We start from the raw sequence: 15,980 nt of genomic DNA, 5'->3' as shown, positions 1-15,980 counted from the left end.
TAAGGGTCGCTTCCTGGGCCCATAAATTATTTGAAGACTTTTCTGCCCCCTCTGGGGGCAGATCGGTGTTTTTTTTTCGCCGTTTCTCCTCCCAGGGGGGGGGGTGGACAGAAAAGCCCACTAGACACCAGGGATATAAATATTATTGTAGGAAGCGACCCCTTGGGCAAGGGTCACTTCCTTTGGCCCATAAATTATTTGAAGACTTTTCTGCCCCCTCTGGGGGCAGATCGGTGTTATTTTTTCGCCATTTCTGCTCCGGGGGGGGGCAGAAAAGCCCACTAGACACCAGGGATATAAATATTATTGTAGGAAGCGACCCCTTGGGCAAGGGTCGCTTCCTTGGGCCCCTAAATTTTTTGAAGACTTTTCTGCCCCCTCTGGGGGCAGATCGGTGTTATTTTTTTGCCGTTTCTGCTCCCAGGGGGGGGCAGAAAAGCCCACTAGACACCAGGGATCTAATTATTATTGTAGGAAGCGACCCGTTGGGCAAGGGTCGCTTCCTTGGGCCCCTAATTTATTTGTAGACTTTTCTGCCCCCTCTGGGGGCAGATCGGTTTTATTTTTTCGCCGTTTCTGCTCCCAGGGGGGGCAGAAAAGCCCACTAGACACCAGGGAATTAGTTCAATTAAAAATAGAAGTGACCCCTCGCTTCCAGGGTGCAATTTGTTATATGTATTTGGCTCACCCGCCCCGGGACTGAGTAGCCTTTTTTTTCCTGCTGTTTTCTGCCCCACCTGGTGTCGTACTTTAATCTCTGTGACCGCGTAGGGGACAGGGCCCCACCCCTATCTATCCTGGTATTAGCAAACCGCAAATGGTTAATGCGGTATGTACGAGTGCTTTATATATCGTTCTAGCTATGAATGCACTATGTACACGTTGTTTTACGTTACTTCGCGGGTTCCATTTTGGAAGCTGTGGCCATCTTGTCATTGCCCTCACATAGGCTATAATGGAGCAAATACGGGCCTCACAGTACATGTGCTTTCCTTTGACTTCTCTGTGACCTGGGCAGCTGGCTCTGCTGCCCCAGGTCAAACTGGTCTCACGAGCTCCCCTTCCTCCGTCCACCTGTGATTAGCATCAGGGCTTGACCCATCATAAAACCTTTTCATTCTACACGAGCCCCCGGCTAATCTCTTTCACACCTGACTGTTCCTGCTTTATGACTTGTTTCTATCAACAGGAGCTGCCCGTGTTTTATTGGGGCCTATTGATATCTAATGTGGGATCTGAACCTTGCTGTGTAAATCATTGTGGGCTGGCCGAACCGGAATGTGGGATGGTCATCATGACTCTGCTCTTTCGTTTGAAATGTACACTTGTTTATTACCGTATCATAAAACCTAGGAATGTATGCTTGAGGCAGGAAAAACTGTATTTAAGATGAAGTCCGTTTCTATGATTTTCAGCAGTCTCCTGAGAACATACACGCTGTTGTACTTCTAGGATACCTGTAATTGGTCTGCAGCCAATAAACGATCTTTGACTTCACCCAGAAGACTCTGTGTTTCTGTAGGTCTGGAACAGGGTGAACCCAGAAGTCATAGGGTGTGTGCCCCTGCACCGCTGGGTCTAAAATACCCAGTACTTCAGTTTGGCACCCAACGTGGGGCGATTTCAGCGGTACCAGTCCAAGCCAGAGGTTCGTGAGGAGCTTTGTGTGGAAATTCTGGAGGAAGGCCACCACTTCATCGACCCCTGCATGTCGACGTGGTCCGAAAGTCTTTTCTGCGAGGTTCTCCGCGTCCCGACGGCTACGAAGGACTGCTGCCCTGATTAATCGACCTGTTTTGGACCCTTGACGAGTTTTGAGAGAGCGAAACAATCGAGAGAGTCTTCTGGTGACGCCATCGATCAGCAATATTCAGTTAAGTATAAGTGGAGCGTCTCCCATTTGTTTGGTATCCCTCGGGATCGTTTTGATTTGGAAATTTGGAGTTTGCAAACGCCAAAGCCAGAGGACTCGTGTATTCACGAGACTATCATAATCGATAATCGTCTGACGTTTAGATCTAGACTAGTGAGCGAAGATGCCTGGTTCTAGAATATTTGGTAGAATATTTTGTTTGGGTTGTGGAAGAGATTTCCAGCTGGAGGAATCATGTCCGGTTCCTCCGGTTGGAACTCCAACTTATGAGCTCTATGTAAAACATGGCGTAGGCCCTATTGCATATAACGAAGTGTGGATCCACTACACCAGAAAAGACGGTGTTTTAAAATGGCCCCAAAATGGTAGTTTCGATACCGATATGTTAGATGATTTGGAAATTAAATTGTTTAAAAAGAAAGCCCGGCCGGCGATGTTTGATTCTTTCCGCTTGTGGCGAAAGGAAGCCAAACAGAAGGAAATTAAGCTAGCGAAAAAGAATAAAAGGGAGAGAGGTATGACAGTAATGCAAGCAGCTGTACAATTCAAAGACAATGAGGAGGAGCAGATGAATGAGCAATTGCACAGGCAGCGTAAGTTAGGGATCGACAAATGTTACCCAGCTTTACCGCACTCTAAACAGAATGAGTTAGAAGAAAAGGAGAAAGATCCCCTGATGTCGCATTTGTTGAGTTCGCCACCCCCGTATGCTCAAAATGCCACGGCGCCTCCCCAGCTTGTGAATATGCCACCTCCAGTCAATATACTGCAAGCCTTGCCGCTACCGCCAGCTGCTTTGCAGCCGGCTCCTATCCCTATAGTGCAGCCTTCTCAAGGGCCGCCAGTTGTGTTTCCAACTGCCCCCGCGCTTCCTGCGACTTTGCCTAGCATATTGACTGCCTCCCCTGATACTCTTCCTTGCACCACTCCAGTACCTGTTTCTGCATCCTCTTTTCTCCCCTCTGTTTATCCCCCTGTTTTCGCCTCAGCTTCTCCTTCAGCGCGACAGCGCTTAGCTAATGTGGTTACTACATTAATGTCTCCTCTCTTTGAGTCATCTGGTGCGACTACTGGTTTACAGCGTAAGCAATTGCGCAGTCAATTGCCCAACCCCGATGAGAAAAAGGTAATAGATCGCATGGCGCGTAGATGGATTGTTTTCCCTTCACTGTATGATGTGGAATCAGTTGTCAACGTTTTCCATCAATGGGATGCCCCAAAACAGAGATATGTGTTTGAGAAAATGTGCGAAATTGTCTGTGAAGAATTGGAGGATAGTGGTAAAGACCCGAGCCCGCAGGAGTTGTGTAGAGTGAGATTTGATTTTAGAACTGGTACAATTGTGGATCGCGAGGTAGATAAAGCAGTTGCGGTTGTATTATCCTTCAGGAATGATGATTGTCAACAGTCGTTGTTTGAACCTGATGTCCCTGTGGGAAAAAGGGTAAAAGCACGCCAATATCCGATGCGTGAGGTTCCCCCAGTTTGGAGACCTGCTGAACCAAATGCTAATCCACCTGTCTTAGCACATTTTCAGCGTATTTGGGTACATGTTCCATGGAAAAGATCTGAGGTGTTAGCACTTAAGCAGACATTGCCTGATCCCCGTAAAAACCCTACCGGTTATTATAAGGAGTTGTCACAAACTGCAGAATCCTGTGTAATGAATCTGGCTGATATAGATATGCTGTTTGGGAATGTGGTTCCACAGCCTTTGTGGGGATCCATTCGTAATATGGATCATGCTGCAGAACTAGGGGACACATGGGCCAACATCATCGCTGCTGACGCTAGACAGATTGGTGGCGCGAAACCAGAGCCTTTAATAGCAGAACTCCCTGGTAGAATCATCACGTATATGAAGACAATCATGCCTGCGATGCGCGTAAATTGGGACAAGCTATCTGCATGCAAGCAGAAGAAAGATGAAACAGTGTCAGACTTCTTTACCAGGTTTGAAGAAACGTTTATTGATCACAGTGGGCAAGATATGAGTACTGAGGGTGGCCAACGGTTATTTGTGGATAAATTTGTGCAGAATTTATTTCCTGATCTGTGTAAAAAGTTAAAAGATTCCGAAAGTTCTTGGGCTGTTTCCTCTTCAGCGCAAATACTGGCTACTGCACAGTATTACGAGAACAGAGATAAAGATGAAAAAGATAGAACAGATAAGAAAACGAAGGAACTAAAGACAAAGGTCCTTTTGCAGCAGGCCTATCCGCCACGTGGAGGTCAGAATAATTATAGGCAACCCCAAGGTGTCTATCACCAACCCCAACAATTTCAGAACAATCAGCAAATGAATGGGTATTATCAACCACGTGTCCCTGTAGGTCCCAACCAATGTTCATACTGCAAAGAGGAAGGTCATTTTAAATATAGTTGCCCTAAATTAATGCAGCGGAACGGTAATGCTTATGGCACAAGAGGTAGGGGTGGTCAGCAAGCTCCTAGAGGCAGAGGGCGTGGAAATGCTCCCCAGACCGCGCGTCCTCTGCCGCCTCAAAATACCATCAATAGTTTTGACCAGCAAGCTAACGCGACTAGTAATACAGCTCAGTATTACAATAATGATTATTATGCAGAGGACGGCGATGCAGAAAATAATGATTACTAGGACAGCTGTAGACAGAGAGAGGGAGTTGTTTCAGTGCCAGTGGATCAGAGCGGACCGTATGTTGAGGTGACTACAGCAAATGTAACGGAGCCCTTTCTGCTAGACACTGGTGCTGCAAAGAGTTCAATTATGCATTCAAAACTCCCTGGCGCACCTTTGTCTGGCGATATAAATGTTTCAGTAGGTTTTTCTGGCGCCCCAGTTAGAAACCCGATTTCTAGTCCCATGTCACTTTCTATTGGACCTTGCGAGCTGAAAGCACCCCTGATTCTAACAACAGGTTGTGGTGAGAATTTGCTAGGGTTAGATTTGTTGAAAAGATTACATGCTACACTGTATTGTTCACCGTCAGGGGTACAACTTACATTAGGCAGGAAAGTGATTTCCCCGATGTACTTGTCTAAAAATACAATGCCGCCTGAATTGTCATCCCTTCCGGATGTCCTTTGGGCTACTGGTCCCAATGATGTGGGCCTCTTGGAGATACCGCCATACGTGGTAACTTTAAAGGCTAATGTCAGACTGCCACGTATTCCCCAGTACAAGATCTCTAATGATGGCCAGAAAGCATTGTTAGACATTGTCAACGATTTGATTAATAAGGGTGTAATTGAAGAGACAAGAGGCAACGTTTGCAACAGCCCGATTTTACCTGTTTTAAAACGAACGGACCCTTCACAGCCACCTGTTTACAGATTTGTGATTGATCTTAGAGAGGTTAATAAGATTGTTGTGCCACAGTTTCCAGTTGTCCCTGATATAACTGCCTTGTTAACGATGATTCCAGCCTCTGCTGCATGGTTTTCAGTGATCGATTTAAAGAATGCTTTCTTTAGCATCCCAATTGCAGAAGAGAGCAAAGACATTTTTGGCTTTAGTCTGGGAGGCCGAAGCTTCCGCTTCAAACGCGCTCCCCAGGGCTACTGTGAGAGTCCATCCATATACAGTCAAGCTTTGAAAGCGCAGCTTGATGCACTTGTTGATAGCCGTAACCTCCTGAGGCACAGCCGGGAGATAGGTGTTGTTGATTTTAGAAGGAAATAATTTTAAAAATTGCACGCAATTGTTTTTAAAAGCGCATGCTCTACCTGCCTTGTATTCCACCTGGAAAGCTTACCCAGCAGCGGTTGACACGCTGAGAGGGAGAGCTCGTGGGAGGCTTCGTAGGCGCCATCAGCCCGACGGAACGAGGGACACGCCCACTTTGCGGACACGCCCCCTTGCAAGCACGTAAATAGAACGCTGATATCAGCGCGTCCACTGATAGCCGTAACCTCCTGAGGCACAGCCGGGAGATAGGTGTTGTTGATTTTAGAAGGAAATAATTTTAAAAATTGCACGCAATTGTTTTTAAAAGCGCACGCTCTACCTGCCTTGTATTCCACCTGGAAAGCTTACCCAGCAGCGGTTGACACGCTGAGAGGGAGAGCTCGTGGGAGGCTTCGTAGGCGCCATCAGCCCGACGGAACGAGGGACACGCCCACTTTGCGGACACGCCCCCTTGCAAGCACGTAAATAGAACGCTGATATCAGCGCGTCCACTGATAGCCGTAACCTCCTGAGGCACAGCCGGGAGATAGGTGTTGTTGATTTTAGAAGGAAATAATTTTAAAAATTGCACGCAATTGTTTTTAAAAGCGCACGCTCTACCTGCCTTGTATTCCACCTGGAAAGCTTACCCAGCAGCGGTTGACACGCTGAGAGGGAGAGCTCGTGGGAGGCTTCGTAGGCGCCATCAGCCCGACGGAACGAGGGACACGCCCACTTTGCGGACACGCCCCCTTGCAAGCACGTAAATAGAACGCTGATATCAGCGCGTCCACTGATAGCCGTAACCTCCTGAGGCACAGCCGGGAGATAGGTGTTGTTGATTTTAGAAGGAAATAATTTTAAAAATTGCACGCAATTGTTTTTAAAAGCGCACGCTCTACCTGCCTTGTATTCCACCTAGAAAGCTTACCCAGCAGCGGTTGACACGCTGAGAGGGAGAGCTCGTGGGAGGCTTCGTAGGCGCCATCAGCCCGACGGAACGAGGGACACGCCCACTTTGCGGACACGCCCCCTTGCAAGCACGTAAATAGAACGCTGATATCAGCGCGTCCACTGATAGCCGTAACCTCCTGAGGCACAGCCGGGAGATAGGTGTTGTTGATTTTAGAAGGAAATAATTTTAAAAATTGCACGCAATTGTTTTTAAAAGCGCACGCTCTACCTGCCTTGTATTCCACCTGGAAAGCTTACCCAGCAGCGGTTGACACGCTGAGAGGGAGAGCTCGTGGGAGGCTTCGTAGGCGCCATCAGCCCGACGGAACGAGGGACACGCCCACTTTGCGGACACACCCCCCTCCCTCTGACCTATAATAATGTGTATGTACCGGAGGCGCAGCGGACGAGCGCAGCGGGCGCGACGAATGCGCGCCGAAGGCGCGCATAAGGCAAGCTCGTCTGCGCTCGTCCGCGCCGAGTCCGGGCCTAGGGCCAGCCCCCCTACTCCTCACCCCTTAGTACCCCTGCAGTATAGCCCTGACACCCTGCACAGTTTTAGGACATCCACTAGCAAGGGATGCCTACACAGATTTCAAGATGATGCCCTACCCCCTACCTGCCCCAATTGTAACCTCCACCTTAAGCCCAAAACTACACCTGAACTGCTATATGACTACCGCATGTACCTGTTGAACTGCCGCTCCCTCCCAAAACATAGGGTTGAAATTTCTCTCCTAATAGAGGAACTTTCACCTGACATACTGTTTTTAACAGAAACCTGGCTAACTCCTGACGCTGAGCCAGCGATTCTGGAAGCCCTTCCCTCAGGCTTTCAAATCTCTCACCAAGACCGGCCTAAAGGGAGAGGAGGAGGTCTAGCGATAATTTATAAAGATCAATTTCGCTGCCGTGTAGCAGCCGAATCCATCCCGGACTGCGAGAGTATCACTTTCCATGTGGAACTCTCACCTAACAATTGCCTTTCCGGCACGCTTATTTACTGCCCTCCCGGCCCCCCGAATCAGTTCCACGTCTGCTTACCCTCAAACATAGCCGAACGCCTTAACCCCTCATCTAACTTTACTGTTTTAGGTGATTTTAATTTCCATTTCGACTCGGATTTGGACCACATAGCCACTATTCTAACAGAAGACCTCACAGCTCTACAATTGACCCAAAAAGTTACCTCCCCCACCCATGTTAAGGGTCATCTGCTGGACCCGGTTTTTAGCAACTGCATCGGCCTCACAACAGGATCACCCATCCACTTGCCTTGGACCGATCATTTTTTGATCCCTATCAGTTGGTCTGCACTGAAACCCTCTAAATTGACACCGACCACAAGACTCACTAGAGCTTGGTCAAACCTCGCAATCGACAAATGGACTAATTTACTTGCTGAGAATCCCCCCCTAATCAAAGATAACCCTAACCTTGCTAATCTGGCTTATTCTAATTGGATCACTCAGTCTCTAGACGTAGCTCTCCCCAAAAAAAAAATCACACTAAAACGACTTCAAAAAACTGCCCCATGGTATACTGAAGATCTCAGAGCCAAAAAACGCTGCTGTAGGCAGTCTGAAAGAAGCTGGCGAGCTGATTATTCCTTAGGAAAAAAAAATCTCTATCATGAAGCCATCAGGGAATACAAAATGTTGATAAAATCGACCCAAGCCGCTTACTTTTCGGAGAAAATCTCCCTTGCTAAATCTAAACCTAAGGAAATTTTTAAGATCATAAAAAAACTGACCAAACAGTCCCCCTGTGATCAGGCAGATAAGTCCACTACCCATTGTAACGACGTCGCTGAATTCTTTCACCAGAAAATAAATACCATTTACTCTGCTTTCCCACCGAACAACCTCACCCTCTCAATTCCTACTTGTCCCCACATGACTCCCACTCTTCACTCACCTACATTAACACATTTCCCCCCACTAGAGCTAGCTACTATTGAGCCCCTAGCACGGAGTGTTAAATCTGGTTCCCCCAACGACCCAGCACCTCCAGACATAATAATGGCAGCATCTCAAACTACTCTGCCTATAATTAAGGACATCCTAAACGCCTCCATTTCATCTAGTGTGGTCCCGACTGCCTGGAAGCAGGCTATGGTCAGAGCTCTAGTGAAGAAGCCCAACTTGGACCTTAATGATCTGAGTAATTATCGCCCCATATCCCTGCTCCCATGGATCAGCAAGATTCTGGAAAAATATATTAATAAACAACTAATCACTTTTCTGGAAGATCACCAACTACTGGACCCGACCCAGACGGGCTTCAGACCCAAGCATGGGACCGAGACCGCACTCCTTATGGTCACTGAGGAAGCGAGAAAGATCTTGGATCAAGGAGGATCAGTGGCAGTGATCCTCCTTGATCTCAGCGCGGCCTTTGACACGGTTAGCCATAACACTCTGCTATATCGCATGTCCCAGGTTGGGATTGAAGACAAAGCCTTGTCTTGGTTCAAATCTTTCCTCCAAGACAGATCCTTCTGTGTGTTTGAAGACGACTCTGTCTCTGCCAGCAGACCTTTGAAATGTGGAGTCCCTCAGGGATCATCTCTAAGCCCTGCACTTTTTAACTTGTACATGAGGCCACTGGCTGACGTCGTCCGTCCGTATGGGATCAAGATCATTTCCTACGCGGACGATACGCAGCTGGTGGTCTCCATGACTCAGGAAGCCACTCCATCGGCTCCAGGCGGGCTTAGAGAGTGCGTTGAAGAAGTGAAAACCTGGATGTCCCTTTCTTCGTTAAAACTGAATGGGGACAAAACGGAGCTGATGATCCTGGGCTCCCCAGACCCCAGCATTCCCCCCTCTTTATGGCCACCCAGTCTGGGCCCCCCACCTACTCCCAAAAACAGCATTAAAAGCCTTGGAGTGTGGCTGGACAGATCCCTGTCCTTTAATACGCAGTCCACAAAACTTTCGGCCACCTGCTTTGGCATCATGAAAATGCTGAAAAGAATCCTCCCCCTCCTTCCCTGGGATGCCAAACAAACTGCCATACAAGGCTTAATTCAATCGCGACTCGACTTCAACAACATACTTTATCTTGGTGCCCCCGAATCCACCCTCAGAAGGCTCCAGATAGTTCAAAACTGCGCAGCACGCATTCTATTAGACCTTCCCCGCAGACAGTCAGTGAGAGCAGGCCTGACTACCCTCCACTGGCTACCGGTGCGACAGAGGGTCCTATTTAAAGCCATGTGCATTGCGCACCAGGCCTTCTGGAACACTGGCCCTAAAATTACCCAAGACTTAATTACCCATTATGTGCCCAACAGAAGCCTCCGCTCCAGTCAAATATTTCTTGCAAAAACCCCCAAAATAAAAAGATCCAGATCCGGAGGCAGGACCTTCTCTTTCAACGGTGCTAGAGCCTGGAACGCCCTCCCACTGCACCTTAGAGCTAATTCTAACCTCTCAACCTTCCGCAGACAACTAAAGACCCATTTATTTCACTCAATCTAGCTAATCTCATTCCTAATTCTCCTTCTAAGCCTGCTGTAGGTATTCGGTTTTTCCTAGCGCTTGGACGCCTCCGGGCAGCAATTCGCGCTATACAAATGTACATCCTATCCTGTTTTACCTAGTGGCGCTATTCTGATTCAGTACGTGGACGATTTACTAATCGCCGCGGATACTGAAAAGATCTGCAAAGAAGCCACATTGTCACTGTTGCGCCATTTATCTGCTTTCCATCATAAAGTGTCTCTCTCCAAGCTGCAATATTGTCGACAAGAAGTGACCTACTTAGGTCATCTCTTATCGAAGGAGGGAAGGAAACTGACCCCAGAAAGAATTCAAGCCATTGCGCAGTTGAGTGTGCCAAGAACACAGAGAGAAGTGCGTGCTTTCTTGGGCATTACCTCATACTGTAGGCACTGGATCCCAAATTTTTCCTTGTTGGCAAAACCTTTGTTAGCATTGACATGTAAAGACACACCGAATCCTATCCCTTGGTCTGAAGAGTGCCAGAAAAGTTTTGTGGAATTGCGCAATGCATTGTGTTCAGCACCTGTGTTGGGTACTCCTGACTACAGCAAGCCTTTTACATTGTATGTTCACGAGAAAGATGGTTGCGCATTATCAGTGTTAACACAGCCTTTTGGTGACAGACCGCGCCCATGCGCATATTTTTCATCAACCTTGGACCCTGTAGCGAGGGCATTGCCAAGCTGTCTGAGAGCGACAGCTGCTGCAGCTATGTCTATCCGACAATCTGCTGGTTTGGTAATGGACAACACATTGATCGTTATGGTTCCACATGCTGTAGACACATTATTAAACAGAACCAAGACACAACACTTGACTAGTGCGCGATTATCAGGCTATGAGCTCACACTGTTAGCAAATCACATACACATAAAGAGATGCAACACGCTGAATCCAGCTACGTTATTGCCAAATCCAGCAGACCTAGATGAGAATGAACAACATGACTGTCTGTTCAGAACAGAAGAAGAGACGAAAGGGAGAGTAGATCTAAAAGATACTCCCCTGACTGAGTGTGATGGTACTTTATGGGTGGATGGTTCGTGTTTCAAGCTCCCTAATGGTGATACGACTGCTGCATATGCTATCACGACGTTACACACGGTCGTAGAAACTGCACGAGTGCCACATAATTCGGCCCAAGCAGCAGAATTAATCGCCCTCACGAGAGCGTGCATGTTGTCTGAAGGAATGAGAGTGAATATATACACAGATAGCCAGTACGCCTTTGGCGTGGCTCACAATTTTGGACGACTTTGGAAAGAACGTGGGTTCCTGACGTCGCATGGAGCTAAAATTCAGAATGGCAAGTTGGTGAATGATCTCCTTGAATCACTGACCCTACCATTACAAGTTGCGATTATGAAATGCAGTGCGCACAGGAAAATCACAGATGATGTTGGACGTGGGAATGCGTTTGCTGATGAGATCGCAAAAGAAACAGCACAGAATGTAAAGACTAGAATGTATGTGGCAGGCCCCGCAAGATGGGTTGATGATGTTGGGATGTGTGAAAACACAATAGAGAGTGTGAAGTCGCTTAAAGCTGAAGCTACAGAGAAAGAATTAAGCAAGTGGAGAGAAAGTGTGGGTAAGTTAGATGAGAATGGTTGTTGGATTGATCTGACAGAACATAGGCGATGGTTGTTGCCCGATGCATATGTGCTTCCAGTAGTTACAATGGCACATGGGATGGCACATATCAGTACGAAAGGAATTTGTAAGTTGTTGGCTCCAGTATGGCAGAATGCTTGGATTCCCAAGTGTGCAGAGAATGTGGTCAAGAATTGCATGGTATGCTTGAAATACAACCCTGGTAGGGGAACCTCAACTCCAGCTGGTCATTTTGCACCCCCATCATACCCATTTGAAGTTTTGCAGCTGGACTTTATCCACATGGAAAGGTGCAACAACCTGAAATATGTACTGGTGGTTGTTTGTGCTTTCTCGAAGTGGATAGAGGCTTATCCTCTGAAAGATAACCCTGCCCTGTCCACAGCCAAAGCTCTTGTGAAGGAGTTTTTGGAATGCCAAGAATGGTGTGGTATGATAATGGAAGTGAGTTTGTGGGTAAAGTGATGAAGAATGTGTGTGAAGGGCTAGGTATAAAGCAAAAGTTCCACGCCGCTAATCACCCCCAATCAGCTGGATTAGTAGAACGCTACAATGGAGCCTTAAAGCTCAAGCTGGCCAAAATCCAGGCAAGCACCGGTCTTAAATGGCCTGATGCTCTGCCTTTAGCACTCCTGTCCACCAGAATGACCGTACACTCACGAGTGGGACTTAGTCCCTATGAGGTCGTCTTTGGCCGCCCGGCTAATGTATGGGGCGTGCCAAGACCGGTGAAATTCAGTGAGATCGAGAATCCAGTACTACTCGATTACTTGTATGATTTGACTGTTAAACTGCGTGTTTTACATCAACAGGTGCATGATACTCTTCCTCAAGCTTCTGAAACTCCTGGACACCCTATCGACCCTGGCACATGGGTGCTGATTAGAAACTTCCAGCGCAAGAGCAACGACGAGCCTCGCTGGATCGGCCCTCACCTTGTCCTTTTATCAACAAGATCAGCGGTGCGAGTGAAGGGGAAGAAACACTGGATCCACGGCACCCACTGCAAGTTAGTTCCCTTGCCCCTGCCATATGACCGGTGGGTCCAGGAGGGTATCGCCGACTCTGAGACAGACACTGTACCTCGTTTTGTATCATTCAGTGATGCACGCATAAAAGGCACAGTTTCAGACCAAGAGAGTGACAATATTCTGCAAGAGGCTGTGCCACTGTCAAATCGATTGGACACCACAGAGCCTGAACTTTTGTTCCAAGACCAAACAGCACCTGGCCGTCTCCGCTATAATTTGAGACCAAGGCCTATGGACAAATAAAGATTTCCTTACTATTTCCTTTTTGACATTTTAGCTCTCCCATCTGAAGGACTTGCTTGATTTTTGTTTTTCGAACCACCATCCGGGTTCAGCCGCAGGGTCGCGGTGCCAAGACTTTGGGGTACAGGCCGAAGACGTTAGGTCAACGGTTCTGGTTGGTCTAGGGTGTACCCTGGACTGACAGGCGTACCCCTTAGCCGAAGAAACTCATCCGCCGCGAGCGGCCCGATTAGAGGATGGAGTTTTTTAAGATGGAGAGACCCGTTGAGGAAATGAACTTTAAAGCAAGGATGTGTAGAATTGTAAAAAGTAAATGTTTTGTATTTTTGTGCCTATTTATACTGTGTAGTATGATAATGTTTACTGTGGGATTTGTGTTTTTCTCCTCCCAGGAGCCCATTGCGCCCACTGTACAGCCTATACCTCTTTCTACTGCCTCCTCACACTCTTTTCACCCTCTGCCTGAACATGAACAAACCAGACGATCAGAATTTGTAAATAACTCGTTTATTCAGCTCTTGCACCAACACCAACTAATAATGAATACAACCAATTGCTGGGTCTGTGGGTTAATGCCACATACCATTAACAAGGGTATTCCCAATTTGGTGCTGCCCTTTAGTTACAATGGATCGTCATGGGCATTCCAGACCATGTTCCTCTACGCTCTAGATGCCTACTCCCCGCGACAACCACGTTCCATCAGACCTGGTACAAATAATAAAGCCTTAGTGAGAGGAATTGCCGATATGAGTAGGGATATTGATGCATACTCATCCATTCCCAAAGAAGAGCTGAGAGCTTATGTAGGGTGGAACGCGACGGGGTATAGTATTAGTCTGGGTGAAAGACAGCGAAAAATCTCATCTCCAATCTGGGTCGTACCCCACATAGGTCGGTTCTGCTTACAGGGTAATGGTCAGAATCCTAGAGCCCAACTGGGAAGAAGTGACTGTACTGAAACGTACACTTTCCCGTCACAGTTTTCCCCTGCGTTTTTGGCTGCCAAGGGCACATATTTCATCTGCAATGACCGAGCATATACATGGTTGCCCCCTGATTTCTCGGGCACATGTTATATTGCGATCTTGCTACCGCCAACATTTACTGCTGCCGCTGACTATCACAAGACCAGAGTTGTGAGGGGCGTGATTTGTAAGGAGGATGCTGCCGATCAGGAAGCGGGAGACTTCTTTTTGGGTTTCCTGCCGTTTTGGGGACCTATGGTGAATAGTAGGAACCTGAGACAACTGACTCGTGTGGTTGAATCCACTGTCAATGTAACGGCTGGTGCCCTTGGTAATCTGACCGCTGAGCTCCAAGCGGATCGCCTTATGACTTTGCAGAACCGCATGGTTCTAGACGTTATTCTTGCAGACCGCGGTGGGGTATGTAAGGTTATCCAATCCAGTTGTTGCATTTTCATACCAGATAACGCTCCAACAGTCTATCAAGCCATCTCCAAACTCCATAAAATATCTGAAACCATACACGTGGATAAGGGAGACTGGTCACTGGTGGGGTGGTTCTGGGAACTGATATCTGCCTGGGGTTGGAAAGTTCTAATGGTCATTGGAATGATCTTCGCCATTCTTTTCCTGTTCTGTCTGTGCATACAGTGTGCTCCTGCGATATGTGGCCTCTGTGCTACCTTATGTGTAAGGAAACCTGTATCGAGGGACGAGCTAAGTAATAGGATGATGCTACAGCAACATCTCCATGATTTTGTGAACATTGACCTAGACTCGGATTAAGATGAGTATAGTGATTGCCTATGTAAGGGCAAAAGGAGGGTCTGTCGTACTTTAATCTCTGTGACCGCGTAGGGGACAGGGCCCCACCCCTGTCTATCCTGGTATTAGCAAACCGCAAATGGTTAATGCGGTATGTACGAGTGCTTTATATATCGTTCTAGCTATGAATGCACTATGTACACGTTGTTTTACGTTACTTCGCGGGTTCCATTTTGGAAGCTGTGGCCATCTTGTCATTGCCCTCACATAGGCTATAATGGAGCAAATACGGGCCTCACAGTACATGTGCTTTCCTTTGACTTCTCTGTGACCTGGGCAGCTGGCTCTGCTGCCCCAGGTCAAACTGGTCTCACGAGCTCCCCTTCCTCCGTCCACCTGTGATTAGCATCAGGGCTTGACCCATCATAAAACCTTTTCATTCTACACGAGCCCCCGGCTAATCTCTTTCACACCTGACTGTTCCTGCTTTATGACTTGTTTCTATCAACAGGAGCTGCCCGTGTTTTATTGGGGCCTATTGATATCTAATGTGGGATCTGAACCTTGCTGTGTAAATCATTGTGGGCTGGCCGAACCGGAATGTGGGATGGTCATCATGACTCTGCTCTTTCGTTTGAAATGTACACTTGTTTATTACCGTATCATAAAACCTAGGAATGTATGCTTGAGGCAGGAAAAACTGTATTTAAGATGAAGTCCGTTTCTATGATTTTCAGCAGTCTCCTGAGAACATACACGCTGTTGTACTTCTAGGATACCTGTAATTGGTCTGCAGCCAATAAACGATCTTTGACTTCACCCAGAAGACTCTGTGTTTCTGTAGGTCTGGAACAGGGTGAACCCAGAAGTCATAGGGTGTGTGCCCCTGCACCGCTGGGTCTAAAATACCCAGTACTTCACTGGCACACAACCCGATTGACCATTTGGGTAGTGACATAGCATGTTATAATGTTTATTGTTATATTTTTTGTGAATTGCAATTGTAATGTTTTTTTTTTTTTACTTTTTTGTTCTAGGTGAAGGCTTTTCCTCTTTTCAGTTTGCCGTTTTGTTACTGGTGGTTCTGCTGTTTGTGTAGTTTGGTAAGAGACTTTTTTTTGTACAATGTAAATGTGTTTGATTTCTCTGCCTGTTTTTTTTTTGCAAATGGTGTAATAATAGCAGTATGTTTGGTTTTTGAGTGTCAAAAACTTTTTGCATTGGTGCTCGATGTGTATTTTGTTGTCTTGCGAGTAATTTGTTTTTTTTTCTTCTTTCTAGTTTGATATCGTTGGTTTTTGCTGTGTCACTGCAGAGTTGGTTTCTGGTGAGTGCAGCTGTCTCTTGTAATTGGATTGTATAGTTTTTGAGTACATT

Source organism: Triturus cristatus, chromosome 10, assembly GCF_964204655.1.
Source record: "Triturus cristatus chromosome 10, aTriCri1.1, whole genome shotgun sequence".
Classification (NCBI taxonomy): Eukaryota; Metazoa; Chordata; class Amphibia; order Caudata; family Salamandridae; genus Triturus; species Triturus cristatus.
This window is presented reverse-complemented; position numbering follows the sequence as displayed.